Genomic DNA, 20,747 nt, shown 5'->3' on the forward strand with positions numbered 1-20,747 from the left:
GGTTTAGCAAGAGGGGAACCAGGAGTGAGGCGGCTCTCTGCGACCGCGTTGGTGGGGGCGTGGGAGACAAGGCAGGGTCACCCCACCCCCGGGAAGGGCAGGCAAACCTGCCTTCCTCTTCTGTAGAAGATCCCAGCTGTAAAAAGCAGGGACATTTCCCCATCTCTGGTCTCCATCGATGCTTTCTGCATGTCCAGGTGGCACGAGGGTGCCGGTGTCTCTGAACCAGGGAGAAGTCACTAGAGGGGGGTGGACTGGCATCTTTTAAGGCAGCCCGGAGGGGGGCGGGTGGGGGAAACACCCAACGGGGCAAGTTCCACCCCACCCACCTACCCACCCCTGAGCGAGTGCGCCCAGCCAGCCCCAGCCTGACTCTTTTGCCTCGCTCTCTCGACAGTGTTTGGTGGTACCCTGGTGACGTCAGAAGGAGCTGTTCCGAGATCTCCCGGTGCAACCCCCTCAAGGCCCGGCCCCGGGGGGGGGGGGTGAGCTCCCTGCCCTCGGCTGGGGCCTGGGACAGGAGGAGGCGGAGGCGGGGCCAGGCGCGGCGGGGCCGCCGAGGGCTGAAGGCAGCCTCCTCCCGGGAAGGGCCGCCGAACCTTTCGAGCGCCGCCCTAAACCTCTCAGCCTCACCGGCATCGGGCTCGCCCAGCGGAGGCTACGTGGGCCCTGGGGATCGTGGCACGAGAGCGCGCTGAGCCGAGGAGGACGGTGCTCCCACCCACTGATCGCTTTCGCCGCCTGTCTCACAGCTGGGATCCTATACGGTGCGCACCAGAAGACCGCAGCGCAAGGGTAAGCAACGCCTCGCTCCTCGGATTCGTGGCTGAGGGACCGGGGAGGGGGGACAGCAGGCAGACAGAGAGTGCCGCAGGTTGCTTAGAGAGAGCGGGTCCTGATCCCGGCAGCTTGTAGCTCCACAGACTGGAGAGACTTGGAAGAGGCGTCCTCTCCCCGCCCCGATCCCAGGCTGCCCATCCTACTGGTACCTGAGAGCTCCCACCTAACCCTAGAGGGCAGTGTCCAAGGCCCCACCGCCGAGGGAGGAGGGAGGGCGGGAAGGCGATGTGCCAGAGGCGGCATCCTGAGTTTCTCTCCCAATTTCAACCAGTTTCTTCTGCGAGGGGTTGGGTGAAAAATAGAAAGCTATCTTCTGGCCCGCACGATCGGCTGGCGGAGTCGCTCGAGGGTTTGTCAACCACCTAGTCTCTTTCCCACACACACACACACGCCCACCCATCTCCCACGGGAGGAATGATGTGGATCGCTGGGCAACCCCATCCCTACCCCACGACTGCCTTCTCTCCCCCCAGTGCCTCGGCATTTTTCCCAGTCAAAGTCGCCGTCGTCCCCGCGGCTTCCCTAATTGCAGCCTGGGCTTAGCCTTGAAGTTGCAAGTCCTTGACATCTTTATACCTTGTATAAATTCTCGAGGGCTCCTGCGCTTCGTCAAATCTGACAAATATACCCGAAAATATAATTCCAAGGGGGTTACCTCATTTTGCATACGGCAAGATGGAAATCAAACCAGAACGGCTTACTAAGGGGAGACCCTAGCAGAGGCTGTCTAATGTCAAGGCTGTACGAGACAATTTCATCTCCTGCCCACGAAGGATCAGCATGACAAGGAACACGTTGGAACGCCGCTAATAAATGTTATATTTTTATGGAAATCGATTTTCTTTTTATGACCTCAGCTACTTGATCCTGAAGTATTAAATATATGTGTGTGTATATATATATATATATCCCGGGGATTCAGATCTCTCTCGCAGTTGAAAAGCCGAAGTTAATATTTTACAGGTGTATTTTTTTAGAGGTCATGTGACTATCGCTTATTATCCAAATGATTTTTGGAGTACTATTTTCTTTTCTGCCAGAGACATGAATTATTTTCCAAACGTCTAGAATGATTTTAAAAGACAAATGCAGCTGAAAATGCATTACCCAAAAGAGAAATCAAGGAGGAAACTTGATGCCTTCAAAAGATTATAAGTATTTTAATAGTCCAAAGTATTTATTCTACTTAGAAAACTGGAAATAAGTGTTTCAGTAAACTCTACAGGAAATGAAACTGTCCTTGCTTAAAATCAAAGTGCAAGTTATTTTATCAAACCGTAAGAAAACACACATTTAATTTTTTAAAAAATTAGACCCCCAACTCTGCTTCCTTAAAACCAAAATGGAAATTATTGTATTAAAAACAATTTATGTGGGTTTATTTCCAGGGTGGAAAGAATTTTACACTAATTACCATCTTGATCAAATGTTGTACTAGTACTTCCTAGCTCCTTACATGAGAGATTTGTCTTTAGTGAGAGTTATTTACACTTCATGTATAGTTTAAGACAGAATGCTAAGGGTAAACCAGGCTTACACGGTTCACAAATTTAAGTAGTTTCTAGTTAGATTTAAGCGGTATAGGGTGAACCTGTTCTAACACTGCTTGTGTTAAATCCTGCTTGACCCTAACTCTGCATTATTTTGATAGTGCAGAGCCTGTTTCCTTAAAACTGCAGCTTTACTAGGGAGTAAGCTCCAACTTTATTCTGCCTTCATACTTTAAAAAAAACTACAATGTGTTTTTCAAATCTGGTTACTGCTCTCACAACCAGTTAAAATATTGAGAGAAAACTTTGGTGTAAAGGGATACTATTTTCTTTGAAAAGAGAGGAGCACACAAGCGTTGTTCAAATAGTAAACAACTGACGCATTGTTGGAAATATGAAAGTCCCACCCCATCCCCCAAAACTATATATATCACTGGGGCAGAAGTTTTTAATTTGTCCCTGGCTAATTTGAAAATAAAAACAGACCCTGGCAATTTATGGTGCTATTATGGTGAGAGAGAAGGGGAAATGGATAATTTTCTTATCAATCTATATATGTGTATAAGTATACACACCTAGGGTATAAATGGAGGAAATCTGACCCTTTGCACTCAGTGAGACTTACCTCTGAGTAAACATAGTTAGGTTCGAGTTGCACCTCTACTTCTACCTAACATTTACAGCTTCCATAATAAGGCACTATGCAAAATGTCAAGCAAAGCCAGGCATTTTTCCCCCGGCGGGTTACCTTTAGTGTTACTTTAGAAAATGAAATGAAGATTTTTTTAAAAAGTTTTCCCTTTCAAATCTCTAAGTTTCCTTTCTGTTTTCTGATTCTTGTTTCTTCCCTCCCCCTCCCATCCTTAATTGTAGATTGTATTAACATATCCAGAATCTCCTTTGCATGTTTAGGTGGAGGTTACTTATTCCCAGTTTAAACGTGCCTGGAACTGCAACTCCTAACTATTCAAATTCTCCAGCTGAGGGTTTACATGTTACCCCCGCTTTGCTAAAATAGATCCACACCGCAGTTGCCTATAAGGCTGTCGCTTGCTGCCGATTTGGAATGGATAGGCATCCCGTCTCCCTTGAAATGGTACGCCTTCTTTCCCGACTAGCTTAAGTGCTTTGCTCTCCCACCGACGTCTGTGAGAAGGAGGCAGCCACATGACTAAACTTTCTCCAATTAAACACATTTCTTTAGGATTGGTTGCGGAGGGCCTCTCTTGCAACGAAATGCTGGGGTGCAAATTTGTAAAATGAATTCACCTTTCTAATTTTTTCCGGCCATTTCACTCTTCGGGACTAAAAGCAGAAAAGAATAATGTTATTATACATTTGGTCAGACTTTCCTCCCACATAACGTTTTGCTGTGCGCGCGGATTCTATAGTGGAACTGGGTCTGCTCAAAACTCTCTCTCTCTCTCTCTCTCTCTCTCTGTGTGTGTGTGTGTGTGTGTGTGTGTGTGTGTGTGTGTAGATATTGGTAAGGCTCCGTAGAGAAATTCGGAACAGTCTGGCGGATGGCTGGGGGGCTGCTTTTGAGCACTAGTGCGTTACTTTTAATACTCTAGTAAAGTGCGAGGGATTCCTGAAGGCATTGACTAAAACTCGTTCCTTTTATTTGTTCTCAGCCACCCTATCTATAACACCAGCAGTGCTGCTGATTAACTCGGCTCCCCCCCCCCATCAGCCGTTGCTGCTAGCACTTTAAGGGAATATTTGATCCCACCCTATCTCGTGGCACCCAGTTGCTACTCGTGTGAAGATAAAGAGGTTTTTGTTTTTGTTTTTTTACCATAGAGCGGGAACATCACGCTCTTATTTCGCTTATTTGTGTGTGGTGTTGTTGGCGCTTGTTCGCTCCTTCTCCCTGGGTTGAAAAGAAGGATAATAAATGGAGTTGACATGTTAATTAGAAAATATCAGGTAGTGTGGGGTTTTTTTGTTTTGTTTTGTTTTGTTGTTGTTTTTGCTTCCTTCGGAAGAGCGTTTACAATGGCAGGGTTGTGGTTTGGGTGCGACCTGCCTTAAGATAAATTCCGATGAAAAATTTAGCCGTCTGTGGACCGTCGTTTTGGTTGGGCATCGTTTTGCATAGTGTTTCAAGGAGGTGTGGAACGGACTGGGTAAAAGCGTTGCATGGGGGGGAGAGGGGTGGGAGAAACCCCCGCCTTAAAATTACGTAGAGCAAAGTTAGTTTGCTGTCTTGGCTACCCGATGGCCAGCTAAATTAAACCGAGGAGACTGAAGCCTGCTTCGCTGTGAGGTCGAGTTGCTTGCTGATTGAGCGGCCTGGGTTTTGTTTGTTTACTAGGCGGAGAGGGCTTGTGTGATGCAGGCGAAGTTTTGAAATGTTTGGCAAAGTACGTTCAGGAATATTGGTCCTTGGCATTCCCATGCTGGAAACTGCTCCCTTTCTTCATTTATTTGCAGGCGATCTCTTGGGCTGAAAAGAGAATAGGTTGGTTCTCCACACAGGCTAATTATTTCTCTGATTTCTGTAGCCTGAAACAGGAAATATCCTGGCTTTACCAAGCGTCAGGGTTGCTCTGAGCGCATTAAAAGGCATTGTGCATTATTAGAATACTTCAGCCTTTCAGGAAATGTCCTGTTTAGGGGAAATGTGTTTTTCCTTCCCCCTCCGCCATCAAAATACTGCCAGCAATTAAGAGGCTACTCCAGCGAAACAAGGGTTGGGAGAAAAAGTGAAAGAGGTGGGAGGGGGGTGAACAAAATTTAAATCCAAATGGAAACATAATCTCGAGTGGCTCCGATTGCAACTTTTTCTGCTTTGGAAAGTTCCTTCAGAAATGAGGACGGCTTGTTTGGGGGCATTTGATTGCCTTGGATGGGAGAGACGGTTTTAATTTCAGGCGTGCGCACGCACGCACGCACACACACACACACACACACACACACACACACAAGGCGCATCGAGCTCAGATGTGAAGATGCTCTGGATAACATGAGCGGGCCTGGCTGACAAAACTCCCCTGCCCCTTTCTCCATCAATTAATCTGAAGAGCATGTTCCCAGGGGGACAGACTAAGGAGAAGTAATATAATTCCTTCGCCTGCCGCTCTTAACGCTTCCGACCTCTTCCTTCTCTCCTTCCTACAAATATCTCCCTCTCTCCCCCACACGTGCTCCAGCAATCTTTATATTCCGTGGGCAGCCAGGCCTATTAAGGAAGGATTACAAACCCACTCGTCTTTTACTCTAGGGCCCTATGTTAGGATCAGTAGGACTGGCCGTCCTGCTGGAAGTGGACTAGTCAACGTAGCCTAGAGACCAAATATTAATGCAGTTTTCCTCGGCAGTAAATTCTGTTCAGTTCGCCATACAGTACCTTACTTGGAATACATACATCCAGGATCTCTGGAACTCAGAATGCAAATGCTTTAATTGGAGGGTGGGGGTGATGTGATCGTCCAAGTCTTTGCAAACAAACACCTTAAAAACTAGTGAGTTTATTTCATGTGAGATTTCGTGGACTGTAGCCCACCATGAACGACATCTGAACGCAGCAGCGAAAACACACACAGAGAGACACAAATGTGTACCAAATGAAACTTGCCAGTCCTGAGATGCTATAACACTCCTAAAGGTTTTAATGCAAGCCCAAGCGCTACAGTAAAGCCTAAGCGCCAGGGGCGGACGGAACATCCTGTTGTTCAGTTCGGCGGAGTGACTCAGAAGTAGCCCTACTAAATTCAGAGGGGTCTTCCTCTCTTCGGATCGCAGCCCTAAGCAACACTTAAGACCCATTTGCAAGACTGCCAGACGAATTTAGCTGCTTTCCTCTGTCAGATCATTGACAGAACTGAACACTTGCTTAACTCTCTCTTGGAGACCGAGGCAGCTTAGACGGCACTCCTGTACACTTACTTAGAAACCAATGCCATTGACTTCAGTCTGAGTAAAGATACACAGTACAGGGTTGCACTGTTAAAAATGTCGGAGACTAGAGTAGTGTCCAAATATGTGCTAGGCTGGAATGTCAGACTCCAGTTTCAGCAGGGTTTACTCATATTTTAAGTTTTAGGTGCTACTTTGTTTAGCAACTGGTCCAGAGCTGGGGAAAGTTCATTTTTGGATTACAACTCCCATAATCTCCCAGTGGTCATGAGACTTGTTCTGGGAGCCGTAGTTGTAAAGGAATACCTATTCCCATCTCTCTCTTTTTGTAAAAGAAAAGAAAAGAAAAAAATTGAATCGGAGATCTCTTCCTTGGAAGTAAGAGGCATTTCAGTGAACGGGATTTAAGAACCACTTTGCTCCTTTAACCCTTAGCTCAGGATTCTTGTCACGGACTGGCAACGAGTCGCCTGGGATTTCCACGAATAGATGTGTCTGGAAGTGTTCCTGATGGACGCTGGAATCTGTGCATGGCGTAGAAGAAGTTATTAAACCTTTTTGTAACAGAGGGATACGTTGCCACTACCGTATTTTCTTCCTCTGCTTCGTGAACCTGTTCAGGGTCGGGACGGAGAGGAGCGTACTCGAGGTAGAGGAGGGCGCTGAAGGTGGCCTGGTGATTGAGAGAGAGAGAGAGTGAGAGAGAGAGAGCAGCTCTTGTGCAAGGACGGCCTTGAAGCCCTGCAAGGCAAACCGGCGCGCCTTAGGCGCACGGTTGTTCCAAAACCAAGCGGAAACTCCGGCTACTTTCATGAAGAGGGAAGGGAGGGTCTGGCGGGTTTCTTTCCAGCTTTGGGAATATTTGGCGCGGGGGGGGGGGGGAGAGACAGCCACGCTTCCGGCAGCCAGTTGCTGCTCTTCTCAGAAGCCTTGGGGTGTCATTTGTATCTGTCAGAGAAAATTAAGCTTTCGATTTTTTTTAGCCCAAGTTTTGTCAACTCTCCCAACATCAAGGCCGTGGCTTTCTTACTCAAGCCATTTGGATAGTAATATATTAAGGGCTTTGCATCCTCAGGGGGCCGCTCTTGGTGCCTTGTCCTGTTACAGATGAATTTTCCTGTGGAGTCCCTCTCTCATCCACCCACCCACCCTCCATTCCCCACAGGCATAAAAGTACTGTACTGTACAACGATGCTCTCTGAATCGTGTGTATGTCTTGGAAACACACCGTGTCTGAATGAACCATCATGTGCTTAACGGCGGGGGGGGGGGAGAGAGAGAGCAGTTTGGGCAAGTAGGTGGTCCTCACCCATTTATTTAACTAAGCTGGCTTTTCTAGGTTGAGTTTATCCACTTCTGGAGCTTAAAGCTGGAATGTCACTTGAATAAATAGATCGCCCAGAGGCGGTTTTGCAGACCACACTCCCGAGCACATTCTTGTGTGTATCGTAGAGGCGATGGGAGGAGGCAGGACATGGAATTGGGGCAAACCAGGGCTTTGGCCCACAGGCGAGGAAGGCAATAGAGCAAATATGGAGGCAGCGCTCTTGCTAGAGGTTAATCATTAGATGGCCAGCGTCCATTAGGTTCGTTTAGGGAGGAGACTAACTGGCAGGTTTGTGCACTCCCAAGAAGATGCCCCCCTCCTCTCCTGCATTATTAGGGAAGGGGAAGAATGGGAGAAGCAGACCCTGTATTTTTCCGCTGTCTTCTGAGTGATCTCGAATACGTCTCCGACACAGTGGGGATCTCTGCTTAGCCGCCCCTGTTCTGGACATGGCGGTTGCAAATACCGTGGCGTGTAATTGAGAGGAGATCGTCCTCCGGACGCCGAAGGGGCTGGTGGGGCTTTCCTCTCGCGTTCTTTCTACCCGTACAAGTATATTGGTTTGTTTTGCTTTGAAAGCCCTCTGGCGGTCCACCCCGTATCGGATTCATCCCTTCAACCCGAGAACTGGCCGAGCTGTGGGAATCCTAAGCCCCACGCCTTCCAGGGAAATCAGGGGCAGAAACGCTTTCCTGGTTGTCTAGTCTAGATCGTTTCCAAGGCTACCTATTGTCTTTCTCTTCGCCTTGGCGCTTCCACCGTCGGGTTTTGTGTTCCCCTCCCTCTTTTCTCTCTCTCTCTCTCTCCCTCTCTCTCTTTTTTGGCAAGCGTCTCGGGGAGCCGTTTTATTGTCCTGCGTAAAATAAAATGCTCTATAAAATCTGCCTCGCCCTGGAAGACTGCCACGAGGATGGACGCTGGGGGCACCTCGGACGAGCAGCCTCCCCGCCCCTACCCCTCCTAGCCTGTGTCCTCGCGAAGGAGCCTGAACACTGGAGCCGCGGATTGGTTTCGAAGCGTGGCCCTTTCGCCTGGCCAGGCCACCAAGTAGTGTGGCGGGTGCGTGCGGGGCTGCGTGTCTGTGTTGGAAGGGCCTTGCTCTCTGTGGAGGGCAGGGCCTCCTTAGATTAAAGGCCGTTGGGAGGGAACGCGCTTGGGAACTGGGGTAAAAAGTCCAAAGGGACCCTCCATCTAGCGATTAAAATTCGTCGGATTCTACAGCCAGAACGCTCTGGCACGCGCATACCCATACACAACTCACAAGCACACAAAAACACTAAATCTTAAAGGCTGCGGCTCGCCAACCTCAGATCTGCCCTTGCAAAATAATTGTAGACCTGTAATGGCAAATATCTGTACATTTGCAATTCCCCTCTCCCCCCCCCCCCAAAAAAGGGCCCTTACGTATTACCTCCTGGATTTTCTGTTCGTAACTTCCTTAGCCCCTGTCTGGCAATATCAATGGAAGCCGATGTTTACGTCCTAAAGAACATTTCCTTTTCCAGCCGATATTCTTCCTCTGCTGGCTTCGGGGGGAGTTAAATAAATGAAAACCAGTCTCTTCTGAGGGTAGAATTTGTTTCCATGGATTACCTATGAATTTCGGGTTGCAAGAGCTTAAGAATCAGGTCGCTCCTTCGGTCCTCGGGTTCAAGACTGCTATGGTCCCCTGATCCCCAGTTTAAGAGACCACCCCTCCCTGGAACTCAGATGAACTTACAGTACTTTCAAATAAAAGATCCGAGTTAACCTGATCTCTTCCCGGCCTTATCCTTGTGAAATGCAAGCTGTGAGTCCCTAGCGAGTAGGCGCTCACCATCAATGGTTTTACCCGGTTAGAAATGTGTTTTACCTTTGCTTTGACGGCCTTGCCTGAGTGTGGTATGTGCCGTTAAGTCCGAACTGACTTCTAGCATCCCTAACAGGGCTTTTTGCTGAGATATTTAAGTAGGATATTTACCGGTTCCACCCCACCCACCCCACTGAGTATCCATGTCTGAGCAGAGATTGGAACCGAAGCTCCGGGGTCCTAGTCTGTCACTCGATCCGCTACGCCACACTGGGTAAACAGAATACATTCGTTTGTTTGTTTGTTAGCTTGTTTGGCCAGGCCTTGCATCAGGAACTGTACCCGCGCAATGCAGAACCGGAACAATCTGCATGGATTTTTTGCCTTTCGAACTGAGAGGGAATGTGGGTGGTGGGCACTTATCCTACCTCTTGAGTTGTACGCTGGGATGTGCGTGAGCATTTGTATGCTGGGATATGCATTCGAACCGCGTGTACTGTACTTCCTAGTCTGATATTTCATGCTGTTAAAGTTTAAAACCAGGCGGTCTGTGCACGCCACTTTCAGCTTAAACATGGGTCATACATATGAATTGCGTCTTCGTGCCGCTTATTGCGTATTTCTCGTGGTTTCAGTATTTACGCCCTATAGCTGTAAACACTCTGGGTGTGCTTGTGGGGGGAGGGGAGAAAGACCGTCTGAAATCAATTAATCCGAATTCCTTGTCTTTAAATCTATTTCGCTTCAATCTGGCTAGTGCCACTTAACATGAAAGTGGCTGTGTGGTGTTTGTGGGCAAGTCTGAAATATGCAAAAATCTATACGGGAAAGATTAAAGGGAAGAAAATACACAGAAGTAGAAAGTGTAGGAACATATAGCACAACTGAGGCTCAGCCTACAATATTAATAATGTATTATTTTTTTCTGAGATGCACATCAATGAATGGTTTTATGTAAATATAGCAGAAAGAGAGAAATAGGAAACTCAGTAAAATACTTGGAGGTAAATCGTGGCTGATAGGGAGGGGGGCAGAGCGACAAAGGAACTCAGCTTGCACTGATGTATTGTCTGCCATTAGGAGCTTCAGCCGTCGGCTCTTGAAAGCCCAACCCTAAGGCCACAAGTTCTATCCGGTTCTAAGCAAATGTCATAGGGAGTTAAGACCGCAAGGAGTTGGGGGGGGGGAACCTATGTCTGAAAAAAAAAGGTAGTAAGGTTAGATGGCAGGCACATGATTAATTCTCCCAGTAAAACCAATGTCACTTAAAACCAAATTCCAGCCTAAATTTTCCGATTATAAATGAGGGCTGAGAATCTCTTACTCCAGACTAGGACAGATTATTTGACTTTGGTCTAAGTGACCAACCTTTAGAAAGCCCTAAATAATAAGGCATAATAATGTATAAGGCATAATAATAGAGTAGTCCTAGATTGAGCTGGAATTTTTAGCATGTATACATTACTGAAACAGCGACATCTACGTTGGGCATGTCGTGAAAATGGCTGATGGTTGGATTCCAAAAGAGCTCCTGTATGGCGAATTAGTCCGGGGAAATCACCCCAGAGGGAGACCACAGCTGGGATACAAGGGTATCTGCAAGCGGGATCTGAAGGCCTTAGGAATGGACCTCAATAAATGAGAAACCTTGACGTCTGAGCATTCAGCCTGGAAGCAGGCGGTGCATCATGGCCTCTTCCAATTTGAAGAGACCCTTGTCCAGCAGGCCGAGGCAAAGAGGCAGTCCCGAAAGCAGCAAAATCAGGGAGCTGGACGGGGGACAGGTTGTATTTGTCTTCAGTGTGGAAGGGATTGTCACTCTCGAATTGGCCTTCTCAGCCACACTAGACGCTGTTCCAAGTCCTCTATACAGAGCACGTTACCATAGTCTTTCGAGACTGAAGGATGCCTAATCAATAATAAGGCAGTTTTTGGTCTGGCTAGGGCGAGGGGAAGGTGCAATCGGTTTATTTCAAACTAGTAAATGGAGGAGCAAGTAAGCTAGGGAATACGTTTCAATTAACTAACTTAACCAATTGGCCGAATACACACTGAAGAGCATGTTTGTTGGAAATAATTTGCAATAAAGCCCTTCCTTCAATGGTTCCTTAAAGGACGCTGGTTAGCATCAGTGGAAATCAATTACAGTACAGTACTTGCCGTGGTAGATGGATGTATCTTTGCCCAAGATAGAAAATGGCCATTGTTGCTTTCTGGAAGGAGGAGAAGCTTCATTGTCTTCCGATAAAACGGTTACACATTTCCCTTAGAGAACTGAGGGGCCCTTTGCTGCTTAGTTAACCAGCAGCCTAATAAAGATCAGCTCATGCGTCTGAAGTGCGGTTGGAGCAGAGAGCAAGGCCCTGGCCGCACGATAAGGAATCAAACGTGTTCTTCCCTGAAGAAAGCGGTTCCGGGTGTCCTTCAGTTCGGATTGATCTCCCCGTGGAAGGGGGGGTGGCAACCGCACCCTCTCGGTTCACTCTGTTTCCAGCGTGTTTGGACCCTCCTCCTGAACGAAACTGACCAAGGTTGCAGTCCTGTGTACGACTTTCGAGGGCCTGGACGGCTGATAATCGGCGGGCCTTGGTCCTGATGAGACAGACCGGCGTATCTCTCTTGGCGGCGCCGACCTGTGTATTTGGCCTTCCTGCTTTAGTCATTAACCACCTGACCGGCGGCCCGATCCTGCACTCAGGTGAAAGTCCCCCTCCATTGCCTCCCCAGCAATTATCGGTCAGACTTCAGCCGGAAGAAAATGAAAATAGTGTGGACACAAATGCGCCCGAAGTTACGCTCTGTGAGGAGACCTGGCGGCTAAAACCAGCGCTTGACGGTGTCCTGCACCTTTTCGGGACAACACAACAACCTTAAGAGCGAGAAACTGAGCTCAGAATGGTTTCCCTGGCTGGACCAGTGCAAGTCTCGTTTAACGACCTGCACGTGTGAATTCATCAGGTATTGATTACTCGCAGTCCTCTTCTGGGCGTCTACGACGCCTCCAGCTCAGATGTCCTGTCTGATGGAGTGAAGAGGAAATGCCGTTGGGTTGAAAGGGGCCTTACTATGTTATTTAAGAATAACTTTACATAAACAAACCAACCAACCACGGGTAAACTTTGATGTCCCCGCTGCGTTCCCTGTACGTCAAAAAGGCTGCCCTTCCCCTATTAAAATTAGTAGTTCATTATAGAAGGCTTCTCTTTGGAATTCGAGAGGAAGCGATGTCACTTACGGTTTAACGATTTTCAATAATTTATCGGCGAAACATGAGTCTGGTTAACACTAATAAACCCGCACCAAATCCGCCCAGGCAGAGGCGGGGATGGAGGTAGAGCCAATTTTTGGCTGCCAGGTGGTTCTGAAAATCAATTGCATGGAGGAAGGATGCCGGCAGTGGCTCAATCACAGTAACAAACTTGTTTGTCGTGACTACTCTTCGGCCGCCCCTAAATCTATTATTGCGGGGTGGGGGGGGGCTATATTGAGTGAAAACCATGCCGTGAACACACCAGCACTTCTTCTAGTGGAAATCGAGTGGAAAGTAGGATAGATGCTTCTGGTAAGACGCAAGGCTAGCAAAAAAAAAATCTCATCTGGAGTGGAATCGGAATTGGCAGAACAAGAATCCTGCACAATTCTCTAACCTAGAGAGGGCTTCGATTTAGCCCAGGTCATTCGGCCAACACGCAGAGAAGGAAGGAGAAGAATTTTAGTGTGATCGTGTGTAGGATCGGGCCTGCCCGCCTTTTCCTTTAAAAATACCATGTGCTTCGGGTTAAGACGATCCGGTACAGAAAGAGAGAGGGAAACTTTAAGGGGGGGGGGGGGTAGGCAGCGCGGAGAGCATCTTGGTTGCTTTCCAAGAGCACCCTTTTGGCACAGAGCACCCTGAAATAGCAATGACATCCACAGCCCCCAAAAGAAATTTCACACTTGCCGCTTTTAAGCCTTCACCTTCCCACGCCTGATTCGATGTATACCTGTATATATAAGAGAAATGCCTTCTTGTCGTTGGTTTGTTTTCCCGGGCTTTTTTTGATTAATCCATAGCTTGGAGGATAGGAAGTTTGATTTGATTTACACTTCCCGGGTATGTTATGACCAGATGCTGTTTATCCGGATTGCTTTTTTTCTTCCCCACTCTCATTTTTGTTTCTGCGAAACCATAAGCATTTGGGATTGGGCTCCTGAGATGATTCAGCCTCTACACTTCCCTCCCTGGGGGGGCGGGTGCGGGGGGGGGCGGAATCTGGTCAGTTTCTCCTTTTGCTGCCCTCCTGTCCCATGGAAACGGGAAAGGACAGGAGGGCCATGTTTTGGGTTTTAAAACGCCATGGTCCCGCTGCCACAGGACTCCCGCCCAAACCTGGTCATTTGCCGTTAAATTCTGTCCCATGTCTCTTTTGGTCTGTCGTTGACCAATTATAACAAAGAAGTCGAAATTTAGAGTTAAACATGTTAATGTTAGTCCCCTACAGAAGAGTGTATTTCGGTGCAATGCCAGTAATGGGTAAGAGAATTTTGTGTGGATCCCAATGTCATTTATTCCCAAATCAATTTAATCTCAATCCTAAATGTATTATATGGTCTCAGTGGTTTGAAAGTGTCTTATTCCACAGTAATTGTGTGTAAATATTTATTTATTTATTTATTTATTTATTTATTTATTTATTTATTTATTTATTTATTTCCCGCCCATTTAGACAACATCTACTCTGGGCAGCTAACAATAAAATGCTACAACTAGCATCATTTTAAATATGTCAACCCAGAAGTCCCATTAAATTCAATAGAATTTGGTCCAAGTGAGTGGGTAGAGGACTGCAGCCTTAGTGGGCAGGGCAAGAAGGGAGAGCCTTGTTTTTGATATTGTTTTGGTGGTAATCTACAGTTGTGTCATTCCTTTGAGCACCATGTTTAACATCCAGATTGTAAGGTGTTCTCAGATTTTAAATCTACTGTATGAAAGCAGATTTATAGAATCATAGTTATTACTAGGTGCTATTTTAGACAATAGAAGGTTACCTACATAAAAATGTCCAAGGGATCAGTTATGAAGTATTAGATATGAAATGTAAATAGTTAATCAATCCAAAGTAGTTTAGGTCTTCAGTAAGAAAGTTATTGGAAATCCTTGAACACAACAAACCTCAATGTTTAGGAGAAGCTAGAACAGAACAGTGTTGACCTTTGTATTCCTCTGAGTGACCCACATTCCAGTTGAAATGGAGTTTTCAATAGCTTTTGGCCAATTTGAGTGAAACAAAATTGACTGCAGGACCCAAGTGCTCTTGCTTAGCTGTTTGTGGATCAACATACGTACAATTGTTTGTGGAGTTGTACGCAGTTCTCCAAACCTGTGCCTAACCCCAAGGGAGAGAATTTGACAATAATTAATCAATTGATTCATGCACAAGCAATACCAATTCCTGCAGTTCAAAACTTGGAGAGAAAACTTGCTTTTGTTTCCAAGAAGTTGTTTCTTAAGATCCAAGCCCCTGCTTGAATTCCTCAAGTGTAAGTCCCACAATGACTTACTCTGACGCAAGCCTGGATAGCATTGTAATTGAAGTCTTCTCTGCTGCCATTTCCCTCTGTGTCATAGCCTGTGGCCCCAAGCTGGCTGTGCATTAGTAAATTCCCACAGCCTGTACACAAGACTGGGGCACTGAAGAGGGAGAGTGAAGCTCAACCTTATACCTACCCCTTTTCCCTCTTGCCTTCCTGCTCCACCCCCATTAGTACTCTTCTAGGGAATACTGCTGCAATTTAATTTCATTTTAGCTAATCAGCCCTGCCTGATGCACAAGCACATTTCTCAGACCACGCCACCAAAAGGAACGGAACCCATTTATGTGATGCCATTTTCCTACTCTTCCCTCCAGAGGCTTTTCTCCCTTGTTTTGGCCCACCCTAGCCTTTCTTCTTCTGCTCAACAGTCCAAATTCCCAAAGCCCCTTCAGACTTTCTCCAGTAAATGTAGGTCCTGGTGCGTCTCCCACCTAAATTTTAGCATTTATTTTATAATCAGTTTGTGACTATATCTATAATAATAAACCAACTAGAAGAGAATAAAATATTCCCAGCTCACACATCTTAGTTATAAGCATTTATGTAAAATTCAAAGTGGATAATGGAGGCTTCCTGAGCATTTACTGTTTTGTTGACACCATAGAATAAAAGCAACTAAGGTTGCGGGTTTCCATGAGATGGTGGATTGAGTCTAGCCATTGACATCACACCTGTTCTTTAAAAGACTGGTGACATCAAGACTCCATATGTAACTTCTTAATGATACACAAGCAAGGCAGAAAGAGCATCTAAACAAGGAAGAATCAATATAAGAGGGGAATGAACACCCACTTAGAGGGCAGGTGGATGGTTACACTGGTTACAGGTGGATCCACATATAAAATTAAATAGAGGGAAATTTGAGATTTATGCCCCACAGGTAAAATGTTGGTTCAATGTTGTAAAATGTTAGGAAGGTGGATTAGGTGCTGGTGCAGGTCAGGAAAGCAGCAGCACCTAGACAGGTGGAATAATCCCTAACCACTCCTTTCCCAACATCCTAAATCTATATACTGTATTGCATAGAACCGCCACATCTAATTAAAGCATCGAATCTGCGTGATCAGGCACGGTTCCAAATTATCTGACCTCATTTGACCCAGCAGCAAACTAGATCTTGCTTACTAGCAAAACTGTTTCTCCACCCTTTTATTAGAAGAATAGGAACATTCTCAGTGATCGGTTTATTTGATTTTACAACATATGCCAAGCTTACTACCCCAATGAAATAATTTCTCATATAAATAAAATAGCATGAAAACACACAGAGAAAGAGAGCGTGTCACACACAAACGAAGAGTGGGAGAGTATTACTCTATCAAATAAGTAAATAAATTGGACCACGGAGTCGTGACCTCCTACTGTACACACTGTTTCAACCGGACTAAAAACCTGTAATCTTAGTCATGCTCGCTTTGAAGAAAAATCGCAACGAAATCAATGTAGTTTCCTTCCGAATAAATAGGATTAGCAATGCAGAATGTGGAACGGGTTTAGCTGGAAGCAGATCCCGATGAAAGCCCAAGCATGAAGTGTTTGGGGTAACCGGCGGTAAAGGTTGCGCGCCCCCGTGTTCTACCCCCAGCCCTGTAAGGCAGGCCAGCCGATTGCTCCCCCCAGACTATGGCAGCGACGGGAGGCTCAAGTGGCCAGAGTCGAGCCAGATGCCTCGACGCTCTTCGCTGGCCCGGAGGAGAAAGGAAACGGGGCCGTGTTGACAAGCGCAGGCTGGCTCGGTCGTTTTGCCCTCGGCTGAAGCCGCTCACCAACCCACGGCGGCTGATTTTGTTGTTTGGTTTGGAAAACTTCTCCAAGCCACAAACCCGCGGCCCCGTTGGGAGATTTCATTGAAAGCGGCGGCTTGCTTTCACGCCCTCGCTTTCTCCTACTTCTGCCATGGAAAAGGCTGCGTAACGTTTGACAGCAGCAGGAGGCGGAGGTGGAGGAGGACGGCGGCGAGAAGGGAGTCCCGCCGTTGGCACCACCAGCTGCGGCGGGCGCTCCTGCGGCAGCTGCTGGGGTGGGGTGGGGTGGGGTGCTCTCGCCGCCTCCGGAAGCCCCCCCCCCGCGCGTGTTCGGAAAAGATGATCAGCTGCTGACACGGATCAATTTGAACGGCGCCAGGCAGGAAAGCCGAGCGCCAGGGCCCCGCTGGAGGGGACCCTCCTGATGCGATTCCCGCCGGCGACCTGGCCAGGCCCGTTTCTGGGCTTCGCTCTTCGCATCAGGGGAGGAAAAGCATCCGCGGGATCGGGAGGTTCCTTTCGAGGAGCCCCGGTGCCCGCAGACCCTTCCCCTCCCTGGGGTTCCGGGCAAAGACTTGGGGCGGAGGAAGAGACGGGGCTGGGGAGCGAGAAACACGCTGGGTAAAACGACTACAAGCCATTCTTTTTCCTAGGGAGGAAACTACGGGTCCAAGTTGCAGGGACGCGATGTGCCGCCTGTTAAAGTCAATGAGCCTAGGTTAGGATCGGCCACCTAGGATTTCGCCTCGCTTCTGCGACGAAGGGCGGGACGTAAACCAGATGAATAAATCTCCGGATTCCCCCCTTTTACTTCCGGTTGAGGGACTCGAGAGAAGAAGTCTCGGCTCTTGAGCCACGGCGTCTTTTCCGCGAGAAGCCGAGGGAGGGGAGATTCGTTTCAGGCCGCGGGCTTTTCTCACGTGGGCGCCGTCCTCCAGGAGAAGGCCGCCTGAGCAACTCGTCAGCGCCGCCACTCCCCCTGGGCCGGATTCACCGCGCAATCCCGGACACCTCCAATGAAAACGGGGGGCCCCCTGGATGAATCCGGCAGCAATTCACAGAAATGCCTTGGGAGGTGTAGAACCCAATCTCAATTAGAATTAAAAGGGGGGGGCTCTACCCAACTTTGGCTCCAGAAGTCTTGTATTCCTTTCCTAAAAGCCAGAACTTCCTGTAATTCACTGCGGGGACCCTAGTTCTGCTGATGAAAGAAGCGCTTAGCCCCCTTTCCAGGACTACAGTTTCCCAAGGTATCTTGGGAAATCTCAGCGGCAGTTTCCAGGAGGTCGAAACTAGCCGGTACCATTATTGGAGCACTTTTTTAAAAAGTTGCGAATGAAGTGAAATTTCCAGTTCGCCACAACGCTTCATCTTAAGAATGATATTCTAAAACAGCTGATGAAGGCATACGGTTGGAAAGAGAGAGAGAGAGAGTCAAATGTGTTCCCGTTGCTCATGAAACGAGACCCGTGACAAGGCGGAATGGACTTTTACACCAGCAAAATAGGAAAATAAATCTTGGTTTTGTCTTAAAATCGATCACATCCCAAACTGGTATCTATAACTAGGAGCTGGAGAAGAGAAAATTTTCACTGCAGTTCCATCTCATGGAAAAACCTTTTATCATAGCAACAAATTTCTCCCAGGCAGATTATTATGATATTTCCAACAGCAAATACAAAAAAAAAATGCAATAAAGTAAAAGAAAAGGAAAGGAAATGATTCAATTCAGATAGTCAACCCAATTTGTCAACTATTTGGCTCTGCCCAAATTTTCTATGAGTAGAAAAAAAATAAAAATAAAGAGTACAGTGGGGTCTCGACTTAAGAACTTCATCCGTATTGGAAGGTGGTCCTCAAGTCGAAAAGTTCTTAAGTCGAATCTGCATTTCCCATAGGAATGCATTGAAAACCATTTAATCCGTATCTGCTCTTTTCTGTCCATAGAAACTAATGGGAAGCTGCTATTCTGCCTTCTGCCACTAGAGGGGGATATTTTCTTTCTTTTTTCCCCTTATGTTCAGGGAAGGCAGGGAACACTAAAGGCAGCACTTTAGAACTCTTTTTTTAAAAAAACGAAGCCAATTTTAAATAATGTTTTAAAGCATGTTGTGCTGATTTTTTCAGCACAAAGGCACTCAGGCAGGCTTTTTAGGTGCTGAGCAAGCCTCCGGAAGCCTGCTCAGAGCCAGCTGATCAGCTGTTAGGCGGGGAGAGGAGGGGGGGGGGAACCAAAAAATGGCTGCCAGGCTGTTTCTGGGTGTCGGCTTTTAGCTCTTTCGTGCTCTTTTTCCTGTGGTTTGGGGGCTACCAAGGCCTGGTAAGTGACTTTATTTAACAGTACAGTATTTATTTTTAAGTTTCTGACCCTTTTCCCCCCTCCAGAAGCCTCTAAGGGGAGGGAGGGGGGACTTTTTTCCCTGTTTGTAACTCGAGGGAAGTTCGCATGTCGAGTCCTTACTTTCCCTATAGGGCAGGTTTGTAACTCGAGTTGTTCGCAAGTCGGGTCGTTCTTAAGTCGAGACCCCACTGTAAAAAAGACAAAACTGTGGTGGCACTTTGAAGACTCCTTCTATATGTTTCTAGTGCAAGCATTCGTAGACAAGTTCACTTCATCAAACAAATTTTATGTCATCATTGCCTGATTAAGAGTCGTTTTCATTAATATTATTAAGAGTTCTGGAAGCACATTTTACTTATAATTTTTCCCTCCATTCTCGACATATACTTCTGTGAAAGGCTATAGGACCCTACAGTATTTTGTACTTAATCTCCAAAAACGTTTAGCAGAGTAAGGTACATGAGCGGTTAGTCCCACTGCAGATTCACAGTAAAGGCAGAAGTAGTAAAAATCTGCTATCTAACTTCTATTGAATGCTTTATTCTCATTGGATCTTACTGGCCATGTTCTTAAAGAATCGACTCTTAGCTTGTGAAAGTATTGCTCTCCTCTGAGGTTAGGGTTTTTGCAACAAGAAAAAGGATACCCTGGATAGATAAAAGAACTGATTTTGCCAAGATGATCAACCTTCCAGCGCTGTTGGCTTCCACATTACGAGATTCATGGCTCCCCAACAAGATGGTCAACTTGGCCAAGGGAGTCCACAACCCAAGGTCCACCCGATCTAGGCCCCTGTGCACATCAGCCGTCCTTGCCTTAGCCCTGCCCTATTGCTCAGCACTCTCCATAGCATTTGTAGATTCTGATATTAGCAGCAACAGGCCCCAAATGCTGCATCTCCTCCAGGTCTTCCAAACTCAATAAGCCACCCAGACCAGGTGGTCTGTGTCTTCTATAGAGGCCCTTCTCAGCACACCTTCTTTTCCTGTGCTATGTTATATATTTTCAAAAAGAAAGAGCCCTTCTGTGCTGCCCTCCCACAACTCTGTAATGCTTTCTGCTTTACCTGCCATTTACCTGCCTCCAGTAGTACAATCTTTTCATGGCCAGGGCTTGGGAATCTGCAGTTTCTTTTCCATAATTTAGCTGTTTTAGTCCATTTAATTGATCACTGTACACCATTGTGGTCATTTACTGATTTGCTGCAGCAGCAGCAGCAGCAGCAGAAGAAGAAGAAGGAGGAGGAGGAGGAGGAGGAGGAGGAGGAGGAGGAGGAGAAGAAGAAGGAGGAGGAGAAGGAGAAGGAGAAGGAGAAGGAGAAGGAGAAGGAGAAGGAGAAGGAGAAGAAGATATTGACAGAATGGCAAAGATTGCCAAAACATGTATTCTCGAAGGCTTTCACGGCCAGGATCTGATGGTTGTTGTGGGTTTTTCGAGCTCTTTGGTCATGTTCTGAAGGTTGTTCTTCCTAACATTTCGCCAGACCGGCATCTTCAGAGGACAGGAGTCAGAACGCTGTCTGTGCTCTGATAATAGACACCTTGAACATAACACACCAGACATAGTAGTAATAGAATGAAGAAATGTATGGATCATTGAACAGAGCACAGAAAGAGTTCTGACTCCTGTCCGCTGAGGATGCCAGCCACAGAGTCCGAAAAACCCACAACAACCATCATTGCAAAAACAGATTTACAAAATCAGACATGATAGAGTGGCAAAATTAGTGCACTGGTCATTTTGCAAAAATAATAATAACTTGCCAGCCTCCAAAACCCCA

The 20,747-nt window shown here is 47.0% G+C and overlaps 1 protein-coding gene across 1 annotated transcript in view; it reads left to right on the plus strand.

Moving 5' to 3' along the window:
• Positions 1–401: 401 nt before the first annotated feature.
• The window catches only part of PITX1 (paired like homeodomain 1), a 51,306-nt gene continuing 30,960 nt past the window's right edge, over positions 402–20,747 (plus strand). The window contains exon 1 of the mRNA XM_072990133.2: positions 402–795. The gene's annotated coding sequence lies outside the window, so the exon portion shown is untranslated. The remainder of the gene's footprint in view (positions 796–20,747) is intronic.

The sequence above is a fragment of the Pogona vitticeps genome, chromosome 2 (genome assembly GCF_051106095.1).
Source record: "Pogona vitticeps strain Pit_001003342236 chromosome 2, PviZW2.1, whole genome shotgun sequence".
NCBI classification, from domain to species: Eukaryota; Metazoa; Chordata; class Lepidosauria; order Squamata; family Agamidae; genus Pogona; species Pogona vitticeps.